General features: G+C 37.0%; 1 long non-coding RNA gene and 1 pseudogene across 1 annotated transcript; one reads left to right on the forward strand and one right to left on the reverse strand.

Moving 5' to 3' along the window:
• Nucleotides 1–13,321: 13,321 nt before the first annotated feature.
• On the reverse strand, nucleotides 13,322–15,098 carry LOC116109227. The gene is made up of 4 exons (XR_004124744.1): nucleotides 14,805–15,098; nucleotides 14,668–14,716; nucleotides 13,691–13,768; nucleotides 13,322–13,586 (listed from the first exon to the last, which is right to left on the reverse strand). It is a non-coding gene; the product is annotated as an uncharacterized LOC116109227 (long non-coding RNA).
• A 4,654-nt stretch (nucleotides 15,099–19,752) lies between these two features.
• LOC116109200 lies at nucleotides 19,753–25,463 on the forward strand (annotated as a pseudogene).
• Nucleotides 25,464–27,420: the final 1,957 nt, after the last annotated feature.

Here is a 27,420-nt window from a genome sequence, read left to right on the forward strand (position 1 = left end):
CTTTTACTGTGGGTCGCTTAAGCGATTATAGATCGTTTAACAGTAAAAGCGATGAATCGCTTAAGCGATACTTTGTATCGCTTACGCGATCTAAGATCTGGGCAGATGTTGATTCTGCCTCGTGCAAGATCGCTTAAGCGATCTGAAATCGCTTAAGCGACCAAGAGTAAAAGCGACGAATCGGTTAAGTGATCCTATATATCGCTTAAGCGATTTTTCGCTTTTGCTCTTGGTCGCTTAAGCGATTTCTGATCGCTTAAGCGATCTTGCACGAGTCAGAATCATCTGCCCATCGCTTAAGCGATTCTTCCGGAGCGTATTTTGTTTATATTTGATTTGGTTAAATTTTTTTGGTGATATTCTGTTTATATCGATTATGTAGATTTTCCGGAGCATAAACTTTAAAGAGTACAGGTTGGAGTGTGTAAGCGATATGGTACCGTACTTCTCTGTGCGGGTGACAGTGAGGTCAAGTTGGAATGTTTTAACGAGAATAATGGGGATTTTATGGACACTGAGGAATGGTGAAGGGAGATTCAAAGAGACTTGTTTCAGTCAATTTTGGGATATGGACACAAAATGGAAAAAGACATTCTGGGGGTCGGGAGTGCATTATATGTTGCTGCACTCAATAAAAAGCAAAAAAAAGTACGAAATGTGGTTCGTGGTGGATGGAAAGCCACTACGTTTCGGGATGATGGAATATGCGTTGGTGACTGGCTTAAGATGTGAGGAATTGCCAGGTGAGGTTGAGGCAAAAGGAATAAAGGACAGGCGATAGCCAAAAGGTTGGCTAACAAGGTTTTGGCGGGGAACACGTCTATTAAGGCACAGGAATTAGAGGAAAGGTTAATAAATGGTAAGTTTAACGATTTAGAGACGTTCAAACTGTGCTTGGTTTTGTTCTTACATTCAATCCTAATGGCTGGTGACTCAACAAAAGCCATTGATATTGATTAGGTGATGTTTGTAAGCAACTTGAATTTCTTTAATGCTTATCCGTGGGGACAACTATCATTAAAGCGAACCATGGAGTCCCTGTAAGTAAAAGAGCTGGCGTCAAAGCACTCCCAATGGACGAAGAAGGGTAGAAAGGCCACGTACAATTTGTTTGGCTTCCCATGGGAAATGCATGTAAATATTAATAGCTTTTTGTTATATTTTTTTTAATATATGTGTTTGAATTATGATATGGACTGTTTTTTTACAATGTGGGCTTGGATGTATGAGGCCATCCCTGTCCTGGCTAAGGCAGGGGGGAGGATTAGGTATTCTTCGGTTGTGCAATAGACATTTCCTAGGATGTTGCGGTGGCAGGACCAGCAGTGTACCCATTGGGATTATGAGCAAATAGAGATTGAAATTCAATCAGCTCGGGTAAGATTAAAGGATTAAGCTTTTGAATATGCACTTGCTTTAAAATGTCACTTAAATCTAATTGATTTTGTTTCTTATTGCAAGGGGTTGTCCGTCCCTTCCTCACCGCTATTGGGGGTGAAGCGCAACAAGACTATGTCACATCTTTTCGAGCACTGGAGGATGAAATCGATGAAGGGATAGACCGCCTGACGCGGGAGCTACAAGGGGTCACACATGTGAGGGCAGTTGTAGGGCCACTACTTGAGAATGTGGTTGACATCGAGGAGGATGAAGCCGGAATCAACGGGAGGGGGGAGGAGGAGGGGAGGGAGGAACAGGTTCGTATGCCTCAGCAAACCGGTACAACAAGTACCGCTTTGCCTAGGCGTGCGGGTCGGGAGAGTGAGGTGGTTGACCACATAAACACGTTGTTTGATAGTTTTACAATAGTTGTTTATGGTAGGTTTGATAGGATGGAAGAGCAGTTGAAAAGGGTGGAAGAGAAAGTGGATAAGGTGGGAGAGAAAGTTGTTAGGGTGGAGGAGAAAGTTGGTGGAGTATTGAAGGCGGTTGAAGTGCAACCTAGGCTGAGAAGAGAGAGTCGAAAGAGCAGGTTTGTGAAATCGCCTTACACCGTACTAACACGTGGAATTAAGAGGAAAACAAAGAAACAAAGTAAGGAAGAAGCCAAAATTGAGGAGGTTAAGGAGGTTGCTGGAGGCAGTGGGGCAGTTATAATGGAGGAGGTTAAGGCGGGAGGCGAAGGAAGCGGGGATGTAGAAATGGAGAAAGGGGGAGGAAGCGGGCAAGCAAAAATGGAGTCCACTGTCGATTTGTATAGGCCAATAGAGGAGGAAAAGAAAAAAACCCTTCTATGCCTATGACAATGAATCCGGAAGTGATGCCTTTGTAAAGTGTAAGACCGGGGATTATTCTCAGGAATGGTTTGGAGAGATTTTGACGATGGGCAGGTGGCTTCACGACTCGGTGAGTTATTTTCGCTTAATTTTCCTTATTTTTGCTTATCTTTTCCATGAGGCATTGTATACTTATCATGTTGTTTTTATTTGATGCAGCACATCGATGAGGTATTGGCACTGATGAGGCTGTGACAAACCAGCAATGGTGATTTACTGTATCCCGATTGTGTCATCACTGATGTGGCCTTTGGCTAAACGCTGGTATTGACATATCGCAATTTATTGAAAAAGGCCATTGGTGCATCTGTAGCAAAAGGAGCCAAACGAAAACGATCAGGCACAGAAGACTTGGACTGCGTCCCTGGTGATTTTAGGTTTGATGATAGGATGATGCAGTATGTAATGGGGGACAGGCCCAAATATGGTCACAGTTGGGCAAAGGTTAAGAGCGTCTACTACATCATCTTGGTCAAGGAAATGCATTGGATAGCAGTTGTCGCGCTCTTAGAGGAGAGGTTAGTGAAGATCCTTGACTGCAACCCAACAATTTGTCGAGACAGGCAGTTGGAGGCCAAGTTAGAGCCACTGTCCGTGTTGTTCCCGTGGCTGTTACACGACAGCGGGATGTTTGACCACCTCGGTGATGAAGCATTGACGGGAAAGTGGCCACTCAAGCGCGTTCCCGTCCCAACAAATGAATCAAGGTAAATTTTGTATAAAACTAACTTACATAATACAATTGTGAAATAAGTTGATTCTAATGCTAATGTGCTCTTCCTATTGCAGTGCTGATTGTGGGGCATATGCCCTGAAATTTATTCAGTTTGACATGACCAACACCCTGATGGACGGATTGAATGACGGAACAATGACCATCTTTCGTGAGCTCTGGGCTATTGAGTGTTTCCATGGGGAAATAAATCCGTTTTGAGTTACCACAACCCAATCAAAAGGTTTGGAACTTGGACTTTGAATGTTGTAGTTTATGTGATGTTCATGTTTATACTTGGGTTGTGGTGCTGATGCTGCAGGTTTAGGGTTATACAGAGCTTTACCGAAATAGACGGACTCAGTGAACTTCTCAATCTTGCACTCCATAACTTGGGTTCGTGACGAGAGAAAATTTTGCAGGTTGCTGGCAAACAATGAGAGGGAACTTCTGAAACTGGCTTGGGCTGTTAGAGTAGGCTGCCCACAAGGCATCTGCAATCAAGGCTGGTGGCCAGGAGGAGGCATCTGCAATCAAGGCTGCTGGCAAGGCATGGTACCAAACAATGATCTTAGACAGCGATTAAACCAAATTTAAAAGCTTCTCAAAGTGGCGGCATCTGCAAGCAAGGTTGCTGGCAAGGCATGGTACCAAACAATGATCTCTGACAGTAATTATACCGAACTTGAAAGCTTCTCAAAGTGGCTTACTTATTCTGTTTTGGCACTATTATGAATGATTTTAAGTTTAAACTTTCAATTACATTGATGCCTCTTACATTTTGATTTGTGATGGATTAGATTGATATAAATGACTTCATTTTGCTGCTTATTCTTTTCGGATTTGGGAGGAAAATGATTCTGCCTCGGAATGTATCACAATCACAGTTATTTCAAAATTACCTCTATAAAGACAAATCATTACATAATTCAGGAGAAATGTAGGATTCTTCTCTTTTTCTCATGATCAATTAAGTGATATATGAGCAACCACATATATCTTTTAAGCGACCAACATTTTTCCCCAAATGATCGCTTAAGAGATCTTAACTGGCTTAAGCGACCAAGTTTGAAAAAGAAGAATCGCTTAAGAGATACAATGGATCGCTTAAGCGATTCTTCATCTGGGCAGATGCCTTGGAAGTGATCGCTTAAGCGATCGAAGATCGATTAAGCGACCAAGAGTAAAAGCGATTCATCGCTTAAGCGATCATGTAGGATCGTTTAAGCGATCACAGAATTGGGCAGATCTGATTCTGCCCAATAAGAGATCGCTTAAGCGATCTAAGATCGATTAAGCGACCAAGAGTTAAAGCGTTTTATCGCTTAAGCGATCCAAGTGGATTGCTCAAGAGATCATAGATCTGGGCAGATTTGATTCTGCCCAGTATGAGATCGCTTAAGCGACCAAGAGTAAAAGCGATTCATCGCTTAAGCGATCCTAGATCTGGGCAGATTTGATTCTGCCTCGGAAGAGATCGCCTAAGCGATCTTATATCGCTTAAACAATCTTAAATCGCTTAAGCGACCAAGAGTAAAAGCCATTCATCGCTGGGATCGCTTAAGAGATCCTAGATCTAGGCAGATTTGATTCTACCTCAGAAGAGATCGCTTAAGCGATCTTAAATCACGTAAGCGACCAAGAGTCGTCGGGATGTGTGACAACGGCCTATACAAATGTCCCATCGGTGGTAATTCACCGATGTGGCTTTTTTCCACTAAATCGATGCTGGACCTTGCCCGAAAAGGCCACATGTGGCCGTCATGGACGGCCAAAGGAAAGGCCACAATGACAGCCACATTTGGCCTTAAAATACCAGATCTGCCATAGATCTGGTCTTTTTGGGCAACATCCGTGGTCGATGTGACTAGTGTGCGTCGTAACGCACTTTTCTGGCTGGATGCCGGTGTCGATATGGCCTTTTCCGACGGTGACATTTCGGTAGGGTGGGTGTATTTGTTAAATTTTAAAATTACTCCTGGGGGTATTTGATTATTAATAAACTTAAAGGGCCTAAAAGTAATTAAAAATATAAGCTAATATTTCAAAATAATTAAACAAACAAACATTTTTGAAATATGGATATGAATATTTAACCAAACACACCCTTTATGTTATGAAGAAAGAAGGATACGACATGTTCACTATTTATGATATCGCTTAATCATGCTTATGTTTGATATAGACGTAAACATTCTACACCAGAGTAAGATATGTTCACTATTTATGATATCGCTCAACCCTAAAGGCATTTTATTGCTCGAAGTTTTAACATCTTTATGTTCCGAGAAAAGAAGAACCATATTTGTTCCGAGAACTTGCATGGTTACCTAGTTCTCTTCAACCCTGTATATTTAATATAGACAGTCACATTCTACACCATATATGTTTGATATAGATGTAAAAGAGCTAAATGTTTAATTAAAATATAATAACGGTCATGGTCCACTGAACGAATCGTACACCTCAACCCTAAAGCCATTTTATTGAAGCCAGCTCTGACTCTGCAAAACCATCTGCACAAGCTAACACCGTCTTCTTCTTTATCCATATCTCAACCCTAAAGCCATTTTATTGCTCGAACTCTTAACATCTTTGTTTGACGATTCGATCAGTGAACCATGACCGTTATTAGATTTTTATTAAATATATAGTTCTTGTACATCTATATCAAACATATATGGTGTAGAATGTGGCCGTCTATATTAAATATATAGGGTTGAAGAGAACTAGGTAACCATGCAAGTTTTTTGAACAAATATTGTTCTTCTTTTCTCGGAACATAAAGATGTTAAAACTTCAAGCAATAAAATGCCTTTAGGGTGTACGGTTTGTTCAGTGGAACATGACTGTTATTCTATTTTAATAAAACATATAATTCTTTTACATCTATATCAAACATATATGGTGTAGACTGTTTACGTCTATATCACACAATTGCCAATAACTAACAATTTTATGTACAGAGTCGTAACTGTGCAAAATCATTTGCACAAAAAATCTAGTTTTAAGGTGCATGATCACTTAAGAGATCCTTGATACCGCTTAAGCGATTCCTCTCTGTTCCGCTTGGTCGATTAAGCAATCTTCATCGCTTAAGCGATCATGTGATGGGTAGATTCAAAATCTGTTTTAAGGTGCATGATCGCTTAAGCGATCAATCATGATCGCTTAAGCGATTCATGTCTTTTTCGCTTGGTCGATTAAGCGATCGTACATCACTTAATCGATCTTGTGATGGGCAGATTCAAAATATGTTTTAAGGTACATGATCACTTAAGCGATCCTAAAGGAATCGCTTAAGCGATTTTGCTTTTTTCGACTTGGTTGATTAAGCGATCGTACATCGCTTAATCGATCATGTGATGGGCAGATTCAAAATCTGTTTTAAAGTGCGTGATCGCTTAAACGATCCTTCATGATCGTTTAAGCAATTCAGGTCTTTTTCGCTTGGTCGATTAAGAGATCGTACATCGCTTAATCGATCTTGTGATGGGTAGATTCAAAATCTGTTTCAAGGTACATGATCGCTTAAGCAATTTCTTTTTTTTCGGCTTAGTCGATTAAGCGATCGTACATCTCTTAATCGATCATGTGATGGGCATATTCAAAATCTGGTTTAAGGTGCATGATCGCTTAAGCGATCCGTGATATCGCTTAAGCGATTCTTGTCTTTTTCACCTGGTCGATTAAGCGATCCGTGTTATCGCTAAAGCGATTCCTCCCTTTTTCGCTTGGTCGCTTAAGCGATCGTGTGATGGGCAAAATAGTCTGTTTTAAGGTGCATGATCGCTTAAGCGATGAGTCATATCGCTTAAACGATCCTGTATGAACAACCTTTTGTCGCTTAAGCGATATACTGAGTCACTTAAGCGAGCATGGGCAATACATACTTTTCCATCTTTTCTCCTGAATTTTGACAAACTAAAATTACCAACACATATTAATTCCATACTTTCTCCTCAATTTGACAACCTAATTCAAGTGTATTGCTTAAGCGATCATGGGCAATACATACTTTTCCATCTTTTCTCCTGAATTTTGACAAACTAAAATTACCAACACATATTAATTCCATACTTTCTCCTCAATTTGATAACCTAATTCTAAACTAAAATCACCAACAAATATTTAGACCATGTAATAAGACTACTAAATATAAAGAATGATTTATTAAAGGTAACAATAAAATTTAAAACATCAATAATTGAAAACAATAACTCATCAACGGTTGGCCTTCGCAACTCCCTGAATTTCATCCTTTTTCGAACCTAATTATCTGGATCTGCATGTGATTGCTTCTGGCAACTGCTTCTCTTGTGGCCAGGTTGCTTGCAAATTGAGCACTTATTCATCTTCCGGGGAACCTCAAAGGCTGATAGAATACGCTTAACTCTTTTTCTCCCCTTTGGTGTCTTCTTGAATGGCGGCTGGATGATAATGTCAGCCATTTCTGGCGGCATTATCCACTGCTCTTTTGGAGGCACCGGATATATCGTTTCTGAATAAGCTAGCATGTAGTGATCTGTCATATAGAGAAGGGAGCAAAGTTCCATGTAAATTCTTGAACCAAAATCTGGCTTCTGTTGGTGTTTCAGTGTTGCTAGTGCATAAGGACACGGTAAACGTTGAATGTCAAGCATTTTATAGCTGCAAGTTTTTCTAACAAGGTTAACTACGGCATCCGGACCATAGCCGCGCACAGTGAACTCTTGAGCATTAAGAGGATAGGCAAACAGTGCATTTGACAGTTCCAAACGTTCTCACAATAATTTTTTAGCTGACGGAACAAGGGTTATAGTAAAATTATCTGACTCCGTATGACGCTCATGGAACCACCACGACAATGTCCTCTGGATTGCATCAAAAAGTACAACTATTGGAAACTCTTTTTCTATTAACAACTTCGAATTTATGGACTCGGCTATGTTCATGGTCATGACATCAAACCTTCTTCCAGGAAAATAAGCTCTACTCCATCACTCAAAACCAACATCAGTCTCAAGATACTTAGCAACTCTATCATCCTTGATTTGGATTTGCTGAAAGTGCTCCTCGAACTCGTCAACCCGATAAGCTTTTGCTACCATGTAGTATGTCTGAAGGAGGCCAGCACACTTAAACTTTTGTTTTATGTTCTCACCAAGGTGCCTCATACATAATCCGTGATGTGCTTGACGGTAAATAGTGGCAATCCCCTTCTTTATAGAGTTGTGCCTATTGGATATTATGCACAACTCGTCATTGTCAGGCACTATCGTAGGAATTGCTGAAAAACCAAGTCCACGACTCATGATTCTCAGAGTCAACCACACACCATGCAACAGGATATGTGTGATTCTCGCCATCCTGTGCAGTGGCCACCAATAATGTACCTCCATACTTTCTCGTCAGAAAGCAACCATCAACAGCCAACACCTTTCTCATGTTTACAAAACCCCTTGTAGCAGAACCGTAAGCAACAAAAAAATATTTAAACATCATATTCCTGTCCCACTTCAAAGCCGTCTTGCTACCTTGGTTTGTCAACTCAAGTATATAACGGTACGCTTCTAATACTGCATACCTATGCTCTGGTGTGCCCCTCACAAAATCTTGTGTATGTTGTCTCCCTTTCCAACATTTCCAGTAACTAACAGCACATCCCAACTCTGTGCGCACAAGTCTCTGAATATCTTTAGGGGGTGGACATTTCCCTTCAACGAACTGACTTTTGACAAATTGTCCAATAACATCAGTGGAGGCTTGTCGATGCTCACCTGAAATATGTCCCAAACCACATGTGTGTTCACGGGTATATGTGCTAAGAATAAATTTTTCGGACTCTGCCAACCTTCTACAATAAACCCGCCACTTGCACTTTCGGTCACGACATGCAACCGTCACTGCCAATGAATTTGACTTTTTGGTGATGAACTCAAAATGACCTTTCACGGCAACAAGTTTTAGCTTCCTCACCACTTCCTCTTTGTTGTCAAATAAATACGCTATGCGCAACTCTGATCCATCCGTAAAAATATGAGCTGATTCACTACTACCTCCAATTGCCCCCTCTGAACCTGCATAAACGACCATAGTGTTCTCTTCCTCACAATCTACCCCTTCTGCAGAATTTGTATTTAAAGGAATCTCTACATCTGTGGGAACATATACGAGGCCCTCCTCCTCAACATATTCATTTTGCACCCCATCACCAACCTCTTCTACAGTGTCCTCCTCACCACCCAATTCACCGTCTACTTTTGATTTTTCAACTAAAAAATCAATGGCCTCGTAGTTCAAATTAAAACTAGGCAAATCTCCGCCTACTTCCTCGTTATCCCCTTCCTTTGAACAAACTTCCACCAGTTTTTCTACAAAAGAAACCCTTAAAATCGGCCTCGAACCATTATCTGCCACATCAATCATATATAACTTCACACTTTCATCCGACTTTAATATAGCAGGAGGTACCTTATAATGTTCAAGAACTCTGCTTAAAACATATTTCACAACTATATCACTACGCGAGCAACTCAAATCACCTCTTCTAATTATTTCATCAATCAACTCATCAAAACTAACCTCTGTGCTTACAGCAATTGGTATAACTTCTTTGCTCTTCCCAATCCACTTCCAGCTACTTTCTTCCTCCACCCACTCACTAAAATATTCAACACCCAAAACAACTTGTCCCATGTGTAATAATAGCCAACTACTACTTGTAATGCAAGAAAAAAATATTCTTAAATGCTGTACTAAGGGTTAAAATATTTTAAAAAGAATCTAGACAGTCGCTTATATGGTCTAGTGTATCGCTTAAGCGATCATGGTTATTTATACTCGATCGCTTAAGTGATCAGGTATATCGCTTAAGCGATCCAGCCATGATCGCTTAAGCGATCTTATGCCATTTACTGATCGCTTAAGCGATCTGCTCCTACACCAGACTTTTATCAGATCGCTTAAGCTATCTTATGCCACATACCTGATCGCTTAAGCAATCTATCTGCTGCATTACCAGATCTACCATATTGCTTAAGCGATCCATCATACCTAGAACACATTTTCAGAGTCATCTCCACCTACAATCGATCCATCATACCCAGAACACATACCCAGAACAAATTTTCAACATATTTCACTCCTTTCAACTTTCATTACATCGAACACAGCCCAACAACCTAAACAACTAAATCAAAATCATAACCCAAACTCAATCCATGCTAAATCAAAACCATAACCCAGATCTTTGTAAATCGAAATATGAAATCAAAAGGGAGATACACATACCTGGACAAAATTTCTGGAGGAGGAGGAGAATCGGTGTTAGACAATATGTTAATGGCGGAGGAATGCGTTAACGCGGCGGGAGGAAGAAGAAGAAGGTTTTTGGGTTTCTTTGCAAGATTTTCGACTCTTTGGGGACATATATAATTTTTAAAAGATTACACAATTATTCATTAATTCTGATTAACCCCTAATCATATATAATTAAGCTTAATAAAAAATAAGGCTATTTAGTTAACATTTATAAACTACGTAGCCTTTTAATTAAATTTTAACTCAATATGTCTTTTTAATAAACTCCCCCTCTAAACGATGGCAGCAACTTAGTTCACAAACGCCTTCAGAGATTCAGAGACAAACAACGAAAAGGCAAAAGATTTTTGTTTATTTGGTTTTTTAGCAAAGTCAATATTAAGGGACAGGTGTCATCTCCTAAGCAAAAAGCTTCCAAAAAAAGAGTTTGCTCCATTAATTGAGGCGAATAGTTAAAATTTAAAAGTTTGGTGGCTGTACATTAAATGACCGTATTATCCTTTTACAAACAGAAATCAATAACAGCACATGATGGAAAGTATTAGTTTTTCGTTTTCAAACCTTTTAGGTACCTTTGTCATTGCAACAAACCTGGGGTAGGTATAAGTCGTTCGGCCTCACTTAAAATGGCCTTTTGAAAAGTACATTTTTAGACAAACATGTCCAATACATTTTCATTTCTCAATCTTCTCAATCAATTTTAACATTTAAAAATAAAAAAAGATAATTACACAAAATAAAAAAAGAACACACCCTTCAAAATGAGTTGTTTTTTTTCCTTATTTAATTAAGGTTTTTTTTTAAGTGGAAAAATTATTATGGAATTTTAAATATTTTTCATTAAAATCACCACTCCCATAATTCATAAAATAATTAAGGAAAATAATACATGTACCAAATAATGCACACCGAATTCATGCACCGAATAACGTGATGTCATCCTGACGTCAATTAATTATGAATTTCCTTTTTTAAGAAAACATGATGATGTCACGTCATTCGATGCATGAATTCGATGCACATTCTTCGGTAACTATAGCATTGCTTAATAATTAATTAAGAAAAATACTACGGACACCGACGCTTTGCACCGAATTTTTACACCGAACGACGTGTCTACTGAATCAGATGAGCCATGTATCACGTTAACAAATATTCCGCGAATGAACGGCCGTCCATCAAATATGGACGACCGTCCATTGTTATTGGACGACCGTTCATTTGAAATGGACTGCCGTCCACCTAGAATAGACGTCTGTTCATAGTTTAAACTAAAAAAATTTGCTCTAAATTGTTTATGGACGCCCATCCTCTTATGAGGACGACTATCCATAGTTATGGACTCTTGTCCATATCCTTTTACCATGGATGATCGTCCATATTATATGGACGGGCGTCCATATAATTTCAGATGAAATATTTATTTTTAAAGTATAAAATTTTTAGATGAAATAAAAGAAAAAATAAATTGATTTTAAGTAAAAGTATGGACGCCAGTTCACTCATTTGGATGAGGCGTCCATTCTCAAAAAAAATTTTAAATTCTTTTTTCATTTATAAAGAAAAGGCAAGAGAGAAATGAAAACTGGCGTCCATTCTCAAATATTTCATTTTTTTTTTTCATTTATAAACAAAATGCAAGAGAGAAATGAAACCTATTTTGGGAGGCCTAAATTTTTAAACATTCTAATTGAAAAATTTAAAGATATTTTTTTATTAAACTAAAATTTGAGCCTCCCAAATTGAATGTAAAATTTTTTAAATTAAATAAAGGGACGCTTGTCCATTGAATGTAAAATTTTTTGGACGGATGTCTATTTTATATAGACACCCATTAATAATAAATAGACACCCGTCCATATAAGATGGACAGACGTCTATTATTTTTCTTTTAAAATTTTTTAGATGGACGTTCATCTAGTAAATAGACATCCATTCATACAATATGAACGAGAGTCCATTAAATATAGACGAATGTCTATAAATATTAAATAATTATTTATTTATAAAAGATTCTAGTATGATCGTGTCTGACTGGTTGCTATGTCCTTCGTACCAAAATTTGCCATGTTCCTCGTACCAAAATTCAATGTAAAATTTCGGTCTCGTAAGATTACTCATTAATTAAAGCTGATGCCACCGACCCAAGACATTTGTCATGCAGTAGTAATGACAAAATTTCAATCAATTTTCTTAGGTATAAAAAATATTTCCAAAGGCATCTGTTGTGCATTTAATGCCAAAATTTCAATCAATTTTCTTACGCATAAAATATATTTCCCAAGACAAGGTAGCCGCCAGGTTTAATGAATTTTTTAAACACCACCTGTTCAATAAAGAGTTACTTTAGTATCAAGTTGAGTTAAACAATGTAGTTTAGTTAAGCTGCTGGTTAGTTTCTAAACCTGGATTCATAAACAGTTAGTTTAATTTAATTTCTCATCTTTCTTCAATCCTTTTCCATCTTTGAGTATGGCTGAAGCACTTGTTTCTGTTGTCTTGGAGCAGTTGGCTTCAATCGCTCGTCAACAACTTGACCAACAGTTAATGCTGGTGGCGGGTGTTGATGACCAAGTCCGAAAGCTCACCAGCCATTTCCGATCCATTCGGGTTGTCCTTGAAGATGCAGAGAACAGACAATTNCATTCTGAAATCGGTAATCTCCTAAGAATGTTATTTGTATATATTCAGAACTGTTTTTTGATTTTGTAAGGTAATAGACATTTTGTAATGTTCAAAACTATCATGGTTAATTCAACATTGGATGTAAATATGAAATGTTGTACGTAGACAGATTGCTGTAAAAAAAGGGAACTTGGCTCGATCAAACCCGAATAAATGGTGGTTTGATCGAGCCTTATCGAGCTCGAGCTCGACAAGGCTCGCGAGCTCGATATCGAACCGGCCCTCGAGCTCGAGTCTCAATTTTGAGGCTCGCCAGGCTCAAGCTCGACACTGTTGTAAACGAGCTGAGCTCGATAAGCCAAAAGCTCGACTCGGCTCGGCTCGTTTACACCCCTACATGTGACTAAGTAATTAATTTGTAGTCCAAGTAAGAGATTAGACAAGCACCAACCGGCTCATATAAAACAAATGAATGAGAGCAAGATAGAGATTACAAACATTATTAACAGGCCTAAAGTGAGCCAAGAAAAGAAACTCTTTAAACAAGCAACCACAAAGTAATCTGACACAAACTAATTAAATCTAGGCAATCCACCCACCAAAGTCAGAAGAACCCCTTGAAAATGTGGAAGATGCTCTTGCCTTCTTATCTGAGCCACTCCATTCATCATCTAATAGTAATAACCAAGGAGTACACATGACGTCACCGAGCAACTAAAATATATAACATAAATCAAATCAAATTTTAAGGGAAGATATTCAACAAGCTACAGACCTGTTCTTGAGCACTTAGGTCAGGCATTAGATTTTGCAAGATCAATATATAGGATTTCGCAAGATCAAACACCATTCCCTGCAAACAGAGGAATGCAAAATAAAATTAATATATCTCATGCTCTGAAGCTCTGCAGAATAGCAGTAGGTATCCGTGCACACGGTTTTGAGTACCAAGTGCCAAAGCCTTGTCAACAACATCAAGAATGAACAAAATAATTTGACCTACAGCAGATTCAAATCACACAATCTTCAAGTGTTTTGCCTAATGCTTTTTGTACTAGTTTCTCTGATATTTCTAAGGATCAGGCATAAAGGTAAATCCTCTCTGTTACACTTCAGACAAAAATGAAAACACAAAAGAAAATAGATGGAATTTTGGCGGATAGTATACGGATTGGAAAAGTCCACAAATTTTACAGAACCATAACTATAATCCATATTGCAGATTTATGTAACAGAACAACTTTTAAGAATAACTTGGGCACATCCATGAGTTTGACATGATGCTTATTTTCCTGAAAATGACATCATTAGCAAAGACAAGTGCTCTAAGTCTAAACATATAGACAAAGAAGCCTCCATCGACAGATTATATTTGCCCAATTTGATTAGTTTACTGGTTACATCCCTTAGAAATAACATAGCTTATAGATACTACTCACAACATCTAAGGCATGATGTGAACAATAAACCAGTATCAATATGTTTCCACTTAGAAAAGATAATGAACTAGCAGATCCAGAATTTGGCACCAATTCACAAGTTATCAAAAAAAATTCAAGTATCATTGACAACTGATTCTTATGTCAAAATGCAATGTCAATACATGAAAATACATCAGCTTTGGGAAATTTGCCTAAACACTCGAAAGTTGATTGTAAAGGAAGCCACATGTATCATGTTCTTCATTCACAACCAAAACAAGGAATAACAGTAAAACTCCATGATGGAATAACTAAATCGAACAATCCTCACCTGTTTACTTTCGTCGGATTTTGATTTACAAAAGAGAAGTGGCTAATTCCTACACGATGAAACAAAAATCAGTAACAAAACATAACAATATTAACCAGACGACGTCAAATTGAAAAAGACAAGAAACAAATCCTTACCTAAATCGAAGAGCATGTTATGGGTTTGAGTTTAGATGGTGTCGCCATGGTCGTGGCGCGGCGGAGCTGGGTGTCTAGCCGGGAAACAAAGTTCCTAGAGACTGGAGAGTGTGATTGCGTGATAGATTGTTTGGGTTTGGAGTCTTTAGGCACTCGTGTGGGTGGAAAGTGAAAGAGAGAGAGATCTAATCAGTGGAGAGGTGTTGCAATGGCAACTGGAGAAGTCTTGATTTCAGGGGAAAAATGGAGAAGAAGATGCGAACGGAGTGGAGAAGAGTGGAGTGTGTTTTGCGTTTTAGGGTAAAATTAGTTTGGGGATTTTGTATAACTGGGTTTACTATCTTTTTAATTTTAAGTTTCAAAAATTTCTTTGCAAAATTATCACTTTTTTATTTTTTTTATTTTACCCTAAATCCGGGTTTGGGGTTTTGTTTTTCTTTAATTGTAAGGATTCAGGGGACTTTTCAATTTGTTTACTTTTAAAATTTTTAAGGAAAAATTGTTTACTTTTTAAATTTTTTTTTTTTTTTAAATTGGAAATTCAGTTTTTTGTAATTTTGTGGACCACAATCGAACGGTTTTACAGATAAACGAAAAACTGGTTTGGTTCCCAATTAGATTCGGTTTCTATATTTTTCTAAACACCCCTACATTTAGGTGTTTAGGATACACGTCCAAAACTCACCGAATTTAACAATCTCCATCGAAATAGGCACGGAATAAGTGCTAGAGTCAATAAGCGAGTCGTTGTCTACTAAACGAGAGTGGTAGAAACTAGAATTATTGTTCCAGTGCCGGAAGGAGGTCGACTATCAGGGTATGTACAAATGAGTGAAATAGCGGTTAAGTAAAAGTTTTTGAGAAAAAATGATAATGTCATATGAAAGAGAAGACATAAATAAATCAAACACCATTCGTTTTTAGTAATAATAAACGAATTTAAAGCACTCATTACAGTTATAATAGTCGTTGTAATGTCAAATGAAAGAGAATACAAAAATAAAATCACCCATTACGAAGTTAAAGCCACCCATTTAGGAATGTCATTAACAACAGATACTTAAATAAATTAAAGCAAATGTCGTGAAGAAACGAATTGTAAATCAAACAATAAAATTGAAATACCATCGGTAAAAGAATGAGCGTTGACGTACAAATAAAAAAAAGTTACCTTCAATGAGGCAATGTAGGCGGCAAAAGTATAATCAAAGAGATGGTAAAGTAGAATCAAAGAGATGGTAATGTAGACGGCAAAAGTATAATCAAACAATAAAATTGATTTTGGTTACTAGTAGTATATATTATTTTTAATAAACAATATTTAGTAGCTAACATTTTGGTTGTAAAAAAATCCTATTAACAACTATAACTTTAATTGCCAAAATAACATACCCAAAATTTTAATTTATTTCAAGCGAGAACATGGGGCGCTCAAAATTTACTATATGTTGGCAATTAAAATCTTAGTTGCCAAAAGAAGATAATTTGCAACTAACTAATTAGTTTCGCAACAGTAATTTTAGTCACAAATTAAAATAATATTTTTTCATTTTACCGAAAAAGTTGGGGTCAAAAAAATTCATCAACTTTTAGCGGCTAAATATATTTTAGTTGCTATACATGAGTTTTTGCAACTATTTGTAATATGCACAAAATATTTAGTTGCCAAATGTACCATGGGCCCTTTGTAATTATTGTCAGAAGTTTGGATATTTCGGTAATTGTATTATTTTGTAACTAATAAAAATAGTTACAAATTAATTAATAAATATTTGCATCTAATTTAGCAACTATTCAGTAGTTGCAAATAATTATTTTCTGTAATCATAATTTTAGTTGCAGAATCTTTTGTTGTAGTTGTCAATTGTGTTCGCGCAAGAATTAGCAACCAAATAAATTAGTCGCTAATGTGATATTTTGGGCAACAAATCAAATTAGTCGCAAAATATTAATTTTAGACGCCAAAGGCGAGAATAAATGGACCTTAGAATTTTATTCCTTTTGGCCTACTAATTAGAATTTAGCTACTAAATGTGGGGTATCTACAACTATTTTTGTCTAGTTGCAAAAAAGTACTTTTTTCTTGTAGTGGCTACACCGTTGGATCGTCTTCTTCAAGCTGTAATTCAAGCGAAGCAAAAACACAAACGATGTAGACTTGAATCCAGAAACAATCGCTCTTTCATTTGTAAATTTATTTGTATAATAAAACCGTGTCATTCAAGTATTCAACTTATAAACACTGACCGACTTTAACAGAACTATAGCTCCTTTAGTGAATTTTAGAACCTTTAACAGACTTCATTACATCCTCTGTCAAGCTGACTGTTGATTGTTTTAACAAACATTTGAACTTCAACAAACTGGAGTTCTTCCTTCTCTTTTCTTCAAAACACAACCAACTTCTGATTCTGAACTTCTTAACATTAGTGTACCTATCATTCATATAATTTCACATTTTATGTGTGTGATTATATATCTAAATATTATTAATAGTCTTCAATTCTCACCCATTCTTCTTCTCGGACACTTTGTCTTTTAGTCGTGTATGCATTATCAGTGATAAAATTTAATAGTAATAATTAATAAAGACGTCTTTAAAGTATTATTATTGATTATATCGTAATTAACCTTAGTTTTTTTTCCCTTGGAATCTGTATTATTCATCCGATTTAAAATACTAGCTACATGTTCATTCCATTAAGTGATGCATGATTAGTTGAGTTTTGGAAAAAAGGAGCATTTGTTTGCCCAATTAAATAGACAAAAATATAGTTGAAATTGTAGTTGTAAATAAATATGTATAATATGAACCAACACAGCTCTTACTTCTCCTTTATAATTTTTTTTTTTTTAACCATATGTTTTGTTTTATATGATACGTAAATGAAGCTCCGTAAGATTTAGGTTCTTTTATGTCAATTTTTAATGACTTGTCACCCCGTTTGATCCATATCTTCACAGAAAGTCCCTTCTTGTTACCCTTAATTCAACCCATTTAAACATTTTGGGCTGATATTAGGAATATACTTCCTCCCCTACTTTCGCCATCTTTGGGCCGGTAGTGCTTTTTGTCAATTGGGCATTCTCCAGAAGCAACATTCTTTAGCTTGCTTACCATGGGCTTTCATTCTGGACTTGAATAAATAGCGCCGGTAGTACTGACATCACCAGTAGCAAAGCAAGTTCAGCTAGGAGAGAGGTGACAAATGTTGGGCTTGCTGTAGCGCCTAATTCGCTTGATCATGAATCTGCTGCTCCTGACGACGGTCCACATCGAAATTCCAAAACTTTAAATTTGAGAAAGAAAATTCAATACATATATTACCACTATTCAAACAGACATAAATAATTTTTCTCTGAATGCAGAAAATGAATGACAATTGACAAAGTAACTTTTCTTTCAGAAAAAAGTCACAACTGCTTTAAGAAGTTGGCTCCTATAAGACAAATTAGAAAGGTTTCAAATAAGTAATTTTACTAAAAGATTAACATCTAACTATAATATTTATTCTTTAATTTATAATATTCATTCTCGTTTGCTGGTTTTTGCTCTTCTCTTTTTCTTAAAAATTTTAGGGTTTGTTTGTTTTATTATTTCAAACCCTATTCTCTATCTTATTTTCAAAATACGTGTTTATTTAATTATTTGAAAAATACTATTATATTTTTTAATTACTTTTAGACCCCTTAAGTTTATTAACTTAATTAAACACACCCAGAAAAAGAAGTTTAAAAATTAATAGATCTGACATTTTGCGACCGTCGACGACTAGATCTGACTGAAAAAGGCTAGATCGACATACCATCGGCCATATTCGACTGATCTGAGTCGTAACAGAAGATTTCGACCAGATTTCGACGGTGGTGGCCGGAATCTGGCACTGTAGTGGGTGGAGTGTTTTTGTTATTTTACAAATTTTTTTTACATTTGGGTGTTTAGAAGTTTTTTTTGTTAATTTTTAAATTTTATTTCGTAACAATCACCCTATTCAACTATTCAATATTATTCTCAAAATCTTATCCAAAATAACAAAACAAACACTTAAAAATCTGAGGCTTCGTTTGTTTCAGTTTTGGGAATACTTTCCAAAAAAGTTAAACAGTAAAATACCCAAAAACTCAGATTTTTGGGAATACTACTCCCAATATTATTCAACTTTTTTTAAACCCCTTAAATTTGATAATTTAATTAAATGCCCCTAAATATTTTTTTAAAAATTACAAAAATACCCCAGTAATCCATGTTTATCAGATTCCAGCCATCACCGCTGGAAAATGGCCGGAATCTGGTAGGATGGCGCACTACCGGCTGAATCTGGCCCGTAGTGCACCGATCTAGCCTTTTCCGGCCAGATCCACGGTGGATCTGGCAGGAAAAGGCCAGATCTAAGGCCAAAGATCTGGCCGTTGACGGCCAGATCTTTGGCCGTAACAGTCGGTCACGACGGCCAACAAACGGTCGTCGTTGACCATCAACGATGACCGTTTGTTGGCCGTCGTTGAGAGCAAATACGGCCAGATCTGGCAGTTGACGGCCAGATCTGGCCGTAGATCTGGCCTTTGCCGGCCAGATCCACAGTGGATCTGGCCAGAAAAGGCCATATCGGCGCATAACCGGCAAGATCCAGCCGGTCATGCGCCCATAAGGTGACTTCGGCCACCTCCGATGGTGGTGGCCGACTGGGGGTGTTTGAGGGTGGATTAGGGGTATTTTTGTTAACTTTTAATGTTTTATTATAGGGGGTATTTTGTAAAAAAACAAATATATAGGGTATTTTATTAATTTATAAATCCTACATCGTAATACCCGCCCAATTCAACTTTTTTTTAACTTTTTTCAAAAAACTTTTCCCAAAACCCCCAAATTTTGAACCAAACGGAGCCTGAATTTTTTCTGAATCCGAACCCGTTGTCTCACTGTTAAAAATAAAAATTTTCTAATAATATGGATTGCCAATGGATGAGAAGAGATGTCCTCATTGTAAATCCAACTGGCTCTAATCAAGTTGATCCCGAATCTTCGGAGTCTGAAAAAAGACTAAAGAAATGGTATTCTCAAAATCCATCGGAGACGGTAATAGCAACCGGTTTTATAATCAGTACACCCGATAATATGCCCACAACTTTGAAGAGAAATGGAAGCGACAACTTTGCCTCTATAATGGATGCTCTTCTCAGTGCTCGTCAAGTCACAATCTGGACTGATGTGCACGGAGGTTACAGTGCAGACCCAAGAAAAGGTTTGTATGCAGCCTTATATATGCTTATCTTGCAAAATCACTCTAATGTTTGGATATCTTCTTAGAACTTTAAGAAAACATTACTATTAGGTTATATCGTAATGTGAAGAGCTATCTTCTCTACAGTTAACGAAGCTGTGATACTGAGGACATTGTCTTACCAAGAGGCATGGGAAATGGGGAACTGATTACTACTCATATGTTTGTTAAAGTTGCGTAACTTTCTGACTTCTGTTTCTAAATTAAATTATATTTTGGGGCAAATTTCTTGCACCCTCGCACCATTATCCCAGTTTTGCGATATGACATTCTAAAGGGTTGAAACAATTGACAATTTAGCTCTAATCAATGTTGAGGGGTGAGCTTTCTGCTGCAATTTCCACTGCATGTGAAAGATGAGGATTAAAATTGGGTGCATATAGGCCTGGTCAACGGACCGAGCCGGCTCGGCTCGGCTCGAGTCGGCTCGTTAACGGCTCGGTTCGTTTTATTACGAGCTGGCTCAACTCGGCTCGTGAGACAAAACGAGCCGAGTTCGAGCCATACAAGGCTCGGCTCGTCAGGCTCGCGAGTCGCGCCGGCTTGAAATAGCGGGAGGTTATATGAGATTTGTAAACTATTGGATTTAATTGAAACTAACGCAAACAAGTTTTCAAAAATAACAAAATAGCCCCCTGTATTGAAATCCCCAAATCGCGAAAAATCTTCAGCAGTAGAACCATGGCCGTAAAATTTGAATCAAATCTCCCCAAGTAACGATTCGGCCAGTTCTTCTTCATCGTCGTCAGCTTGCGGATCTTCGTGGGATATAGTTCATCTTCGTCACACCGCGGCAGCCGTGGATCTCTTCATCGTCGTCAGCCGTTGTCTTCGTCATCGTCGTCAGCCGTTGGATCTTGTCATCATCATCAGCCGTTGGATCTTCGTCATCGTCGTCAGCCGTTGGATCTTCGTCTTCTTCGTACGAGGTTCATCAGATCGAATCGTCTTCGTCAAAGTTGATGTTTCTTCGTTGGTTCGTCAACATCTTTGTCGGATTTTCGTCTGGCTTTAATTAGTGAGTAGGGGGTTTATTATCATCGCTATTGTCGTTTGTTTGGTTTCTTAAATTTTTGTCAGATTTAACTTGTTTTTTCATGAATTTTTTGTTTGTAACAGGAGGCTTTTTCTGGTGAAAGAATTCAGGAAGAGCAGACTGAAATTGCTTTACTGGTGCCTGGTGGTTGACTGTGGTGGTGACGTGGTGTTGCTGTGAAACCCACACAAGGTTAATGTTTGTGTACTATCTGTGAAGAGTAGTGCCGTGTATTGTTTATTTAAATTGTTTTATTGAAATTGAAATTGTTTGTGAATTGAGATTTGAGATTGTGGTTGTGTTGGGACAAAATTTCAATTGCAAAGGAGTTTGTTAATGGTTGACACTTGACAGGTTGTTATTTATAAATTTGTTTGTGGGAATTTGGTTATGGGGTTTTGCATTTGGTGGTGGGGACTGGCCGACTGGTAGTTATAAATATGTTTCTGGCTTGTTGTGGGAACGTGGTCCTGCATCTGGTGGTGGGAACGTGGTCCTGCATCGGGTAATTCTATATTTAAAATAACTTTATTCTAACCCATAGATTATTTTTATCTATTTTTCATCTTAGAAAGAGGAGGATGAGAATCACTTGGAGATTCAACTTCCTGTTCTATCAGGTGATGGGAGTCAGCAGATTGGTTGATTCACTCGTGAGTTATTGGCTGTGGCAGTAGGATTCTACAGGTCAATATTTATTACTTTTGTGTTGAGGTTTACATTTTCATCTTTATGGTTTATATAAAATGACAATTATACTTACTATGTTTCACATTAATTTGATTGTAGGAGGAGTGGGGCTACAATAGACATACAACCAATTATCTTTTGCTATTATATATATTTTTTGATGGATGGAGATGTCACTTGATGTATAGTTATGCTAATCCCCTATTTTGTTTTTGTGAAAACTTTATTAAGTCAAGTGAACTAAACAAAAATTATTTAGTTCACTTAACTTAATTTGTGGTATATATAGTCTGTTAAATGATAAATTGTTAATAGCAGTAGTATTTCATTTAATATTGATTTTACGTAGGTTTAACTGTTGGGTGATATATGAGAAAAATAAATCAGCTTGACAAAATAAATGAAAAGTGAAAAATTTAACAAAATGAATTAGACATTAGTGATTGTTCCTCTGCCCAACAAATTAATGAAAAGTTAAAGTAATTCGCCTGGCATATTTAAATATTTTAAACTAGATTTTATCATTTTCAATTTTAAACATTGATTCAGCTTCAAAGTGAAATTATGATTTCAATTTATTTGAATTTGAATTTAAGACAATCAGACATTCAGACGGCAGCCCAACGAATTTTTGTAAAAAAAATTGAATTAAAAACAAAAAAATTTAGTTTATTTGGACATGGCTCGCGAGCCGGCTCGAAATATGAAAAATCTAATACCGAGCCGAGCCGACTCGAAATATGAAAAATCTAATACCGAGCCGAGCCGAGCCACAAAATTTCTGGCTCGGCTCGGCTCGGTCTCGGCTTGTTTAATTCTCTTCTCTCACGAGCCGAGCTCGTTAAGCCGAAAACTCGGCTCGGCTCGGCTCGATAACACTCCTAGGTGCATACCACATCCTCTTGCATTAAATTCAAAATTAAAATATTGTGGAATTAATTTCAGTCTGATCCAAATTCAAAAAACCTGCAATTGCCAATTAGTTTCAAACTAAAATAATCTGAGAAATATACATATAAAGATATAAGAGTGTAAAATGCTTAACAAAAGGAGAAATTTAAAAATAGCTGTTGGAATGGTCTGTCGTCCCCCAAGTTAAGTTATTAAGCTATATGTTCTTTCATACATGGCACCTCAATAAGTTTTGAACTTTTTCTTTTGGCAGACAGCAGTTCTTAAGAAAGAATTTAACATTGACTTGCGTGTTCTGGGAATTACTGGCTCGAGGAATATGCTCTTGAGTGACTGGTAAGTTTTAAGATTTATATGGATAATCCTAGGGGTATGGTATCATGTTTGAGAAACAATCTAGTGACTTTGCTCTTCCTGCTGTGAATTAATCACCGTTCATAACAATACAAACTTTTTTTACTTGGTTGGTTGTTGAGAGCTCAATTTGGGTTTGTATGGTGGGATGGGTTGATTAATCAAACTGCTTGTTTTATTCATTATAAGCATATTACTCTGCAGCCTGTGGACTCATTGATCTTTCATTATAGGGGCATTGACTTGTTGAAATGGAGAGAGCTATTAAAGTAGAAAGGAGAAGTAGCTGACCTCAACAAATTTACTCAACATGTGCATGGGAATCATTTCTTCCCAAATACAGCTTTGGTAGATTGTACAGCAGACTCACATGTTGCCAGTTGTTACCATGATTGGTTGTGTAAAGGGATTCATGATCACACCAAACAAAAAAGCAAATTCTGGGCCTCTTGATCAAGTAATGTTAACTTTGGCTAAGTCATTCGGATCTTATAATGATAACAATAATGTAGAAATTATGAAGTCCTAATTCTGGACGAGTTAGTGTCTTGGTCCACCTTTCTGTTAACTTAGAAGATGATAATTAGGACTGCTTAATCAACTCTTTCTTAAGATTATTTGTCTTTGCTTGAATCTTGTTGTATTGTCGATCCTTTTGGTGGCTTTTTATTGATGTAATTTCCATGTCAATCCAGTATTTAAAGCTGAGGGCCCTTCAACTGAAATCCTACACACATTACTTTTATGAAGCAACTGTTGGCGCTGGTGTCCCAATCATTAGCACTTTAAGGGGACTGTTTGAAACCAAGGATAAGATATTGCGCATTGAAGGCATTTTCAGGTTAGGCATATTTACTTCCTCAGTTAGCTAGGAACAGTCATGCTTACAAAACACAAAGTTGGTTGAGCATCTAAAATGCATGTGCATTACATAAGTTATACATCTGCTAACACAAGCCTTAACCCTGTGGATTTACTGTTGCTGTGGGATGATCTATCTGGAACGGATGTTGCCAGAAAGGTATTATGCGCATTATTTCTTAGTTATGTTATTTAAATGTGCATTAAAGTTCATAAGGGTGGTTTTCTTTTTCTGTTTGCCACCACTATGGGCAATTCCCAAATGCCAAAAGACAGTTAAGAGATATTGTCGCCATTCTATAACAGCCTTATTGTTAAGGGATCTATAGCAAACTTTATTTGATGACTGATGAGTTAGCTACCTCACCTTTTTTGTGAAATTTCTTTGATTTATCATTTTAAAAATGATTCTTTATGTATTACATACTACCACTCTGGTCCAACCAGATGCTATGGTTGAATCAAATTGTTAATGATATTTATTGCCTCTGGTCTCTTTGTTAGTTATGTCATTGCTAATCAAATATGGGACGATTGTAAAGGCATGCTATCTATTTGGAATAGGCCGGACTTTGACTATATTATACTGCTTCTATATATATTTATTCCATGCCTCCATGCTGAATGCATCTAGATGAAAACAGACTTATAAAATGAATTTCTTTCTGCAGGTGATAATTCTTGCTACAGAATCTGGTCTGAAGCTGGAACTTTCTGATCTCCCTATTCATTGTTCCTGAACCTTTAAGGGTAAGACATTTTTCTCAATTCTATATTGGATTAAGGAAGAAGTTCATCTTCAATGTGATGTTTTAATTTTTTGCCGCAGGCTTGCGCATCTTCCAAAGAGTTCATGAAGCAAATGCGGCAATTTGACCAAGAACTGGCTAAGGAAACACAAGAAGCTGAGGATGCAGGAGAAGTGAGTTTTGTTTAAAAGTCTTCGAAGTTTGACCTTTCAGTAGAGCTAGACTCAGATTTCCTAATTACAATACCCTAAAATTGAGTCTGATTTATGGTTTAAATTCTAATCAGTCCCTAAAAAGTTTAAGAAGTAAGATGGGTGCATATTTTTAATCCTGTGGAGAACAAATGGCCCTACAATCTTAGAGAATACAATACGTTTGATACAACATATTATGACTTCCTAGACAGAAGAATTCTGAAGAGTTTGAGAAAAAATTTTAGTTCTTCTGGAAGTAGGTCTTAATATATGGTCACAAATTATAGGGTGGTCCCTCCTTTTTCTGGAGCCAGTTTACACGAATAAGTTTCGCTTTTGTTTTTGCATAGCGTGTAAGCTCTTGTCTCTGCTTCGAATGTGTATTCTCAGTTTCTGAGGTATATTGGAGTGGTGGATGCTGTCAACCAAAAAGTTATGGTGCAGTTCCGAAGATACAAGAAAGGCCATCCATTTGCACCGCTCTCTGGTTCTGATAATTTCATAGCTTTCACGACAAGAAGGAAAATAGTGTTAGATTAGTTTTGGCAATGTAGTTTTTTGTTTTGATTTCTGCCCAAGTCGCGTGGCTGACGCTAAATGTATGCTCTTGATCTTGATAATGCAAATCTGGAAATACATTTTTTTTTTTAAAAAAAAATATATTAATTGCCATGTGACAAAGTGATGTGTGAACACAAACTTTGCACTATTCAAACACAATTTAAGCCTCTTTTTCTACAGTTATGGTACTTAAATGGTTAGTTCTCTTGACAAAGCGTAACCTGAGGATTTAACTAAGGAAGCCATGAGGAATGAAACCTACGTGGCTCATGAGAAAGAACGTTACAATCAAAGAAGTCATTAACAGTAATTACTTCAGCCTGATCACTCGCCAATCTCAAAGGCTGATATGAACTTCATTTGTGTTTCTCAATTAAATGAATCAAGTCAAATGAATAGTCTGACAACAGTTGAATGGTTTTTTCCCTGTTATCTTTGGACCAATATTGCAAGTTTTAGTACTCATATCACCAGAAGCAATTAAGCAAGTTAAACTAGGAGATCTCCGAAAGCTCATGAATCTGCAGAAACTTCTCATTGAAGGTTTCAAGTGTTTTGCCTACATCAAAATTCCGAAACTTTAAATTAGATAAAGAAAATTCAATATATCATCACTATCCAGACAAATTCAAATAAACATTTCCATGTCAAATAGATTATGTGAATCTGGGAAAAAACTAATAACAAAGTTAAAAGATCTTTATTTTCAGTTAAAAAAAAAAAAAAAAAAAGGGCCCACAACTTGTCAAAGAGGGGACAGTAATAGTCTTCATGTTCAAATTTTATTCTGATAAATTTGAAATTATTATTTGCTTATATAGAATTACATATATATAAAATATTAACTTTCACTTGGAAGCATAGCAAAAAGCCATTGATGAATCTCCAGAACAGAGGAAATAAAGATTATATTTGGGAAAGAGAGTACAGAAAGATTTACATTTGGACGTTGTCAGAACCAACTCAATAAACAATTTAAACATTAATATGAACTTAATAAGAAAAAAAAGAATGAATCCCGATTCATAAAACCAATTTCAGTCGTTTCCATAGCCATAATCTTTCATGGGATTTCTTGTTGCGTGAATGGTTAAGGAGAGGGCCAGAGCCTCAGAGTAAGAGGGTACAGTCAGATCGTCATCAAGATTCTAATTTACATTGAATCAATGTTATATCACTATGACAAAGAACTTGTTTGGACGAGACGATAAGTGAGGTCATCATAAGAAGTAAAAACAAATGATATCGATGGAAAAAAAAGAAAAAAAAAAAAGTTGTGGCATAACCATTCAACCCAAGACATTTAACCCAAGAATCCAAGCAAAAGGAAATCTCAAGAAGATAAGACATTATAGAAAACTAAAAAAAATAAAAATAAAAATAAAAGGAAGAAAGGTAGGAACTTATTTTCCTTGAGCTGGATTCGCCACCGTAGAAATGTTCAATTTTCAATTTCTTGGACTCTGGTTTCTCTCCCCTTGTCGTTAAGAAGATAAGACGTTATAGAAAGGACAAAAAGGGAAAAAAAAAAAAAAAAATGAAAGGAAGGAAGAAAGATAGCAACTTATTTACCCTGAGCTGGATTCGCCACCGTAGAAATGTTCAACTTTCACTTTCATGGACTCTGGCTTCTCTTACCTTGTCGTTAACTCTAAGGATGGACCCCAAAGTCCACACTTTTTCACGTTGCAACAACCTAATCCTTCCATATTTAAATTCTCAACATAAAATCGGATGGTCATCTCACAATATTTGTGATTTTCAATACTGTCCGACCTAGAGAACTTCCAAACATGATCATATCCCAGGAATACGTGATCTGAGTCCACATTGTCAGGTCCATTACCATAGTCCCATCCCCTCAAAGTTCCATGGAACACATCTATTATACCATTGTCCCTTGTTAGCATGCATTCAAAGCCAACCACCAAACCCTCGCGTTCATTATGATAGTTTCGAAACTCCACAACAAAACAG

This window comes from Pistacia vera, unplaced genomic scaffold (genome assembly GCF_008641045.1).
Source record: "Pistacia vera cultivar Batoury unplaced genomic scaffold, PisVer_v2 Contig575, whole genome shotgun sequence".
Taxonomy (NCBI): Eukaryota; Viridiplantae; Streptophyta; class Magnoliopsida; order Sapindales; family Anacardiaceae; genus Pistacia; species Pistacia vera.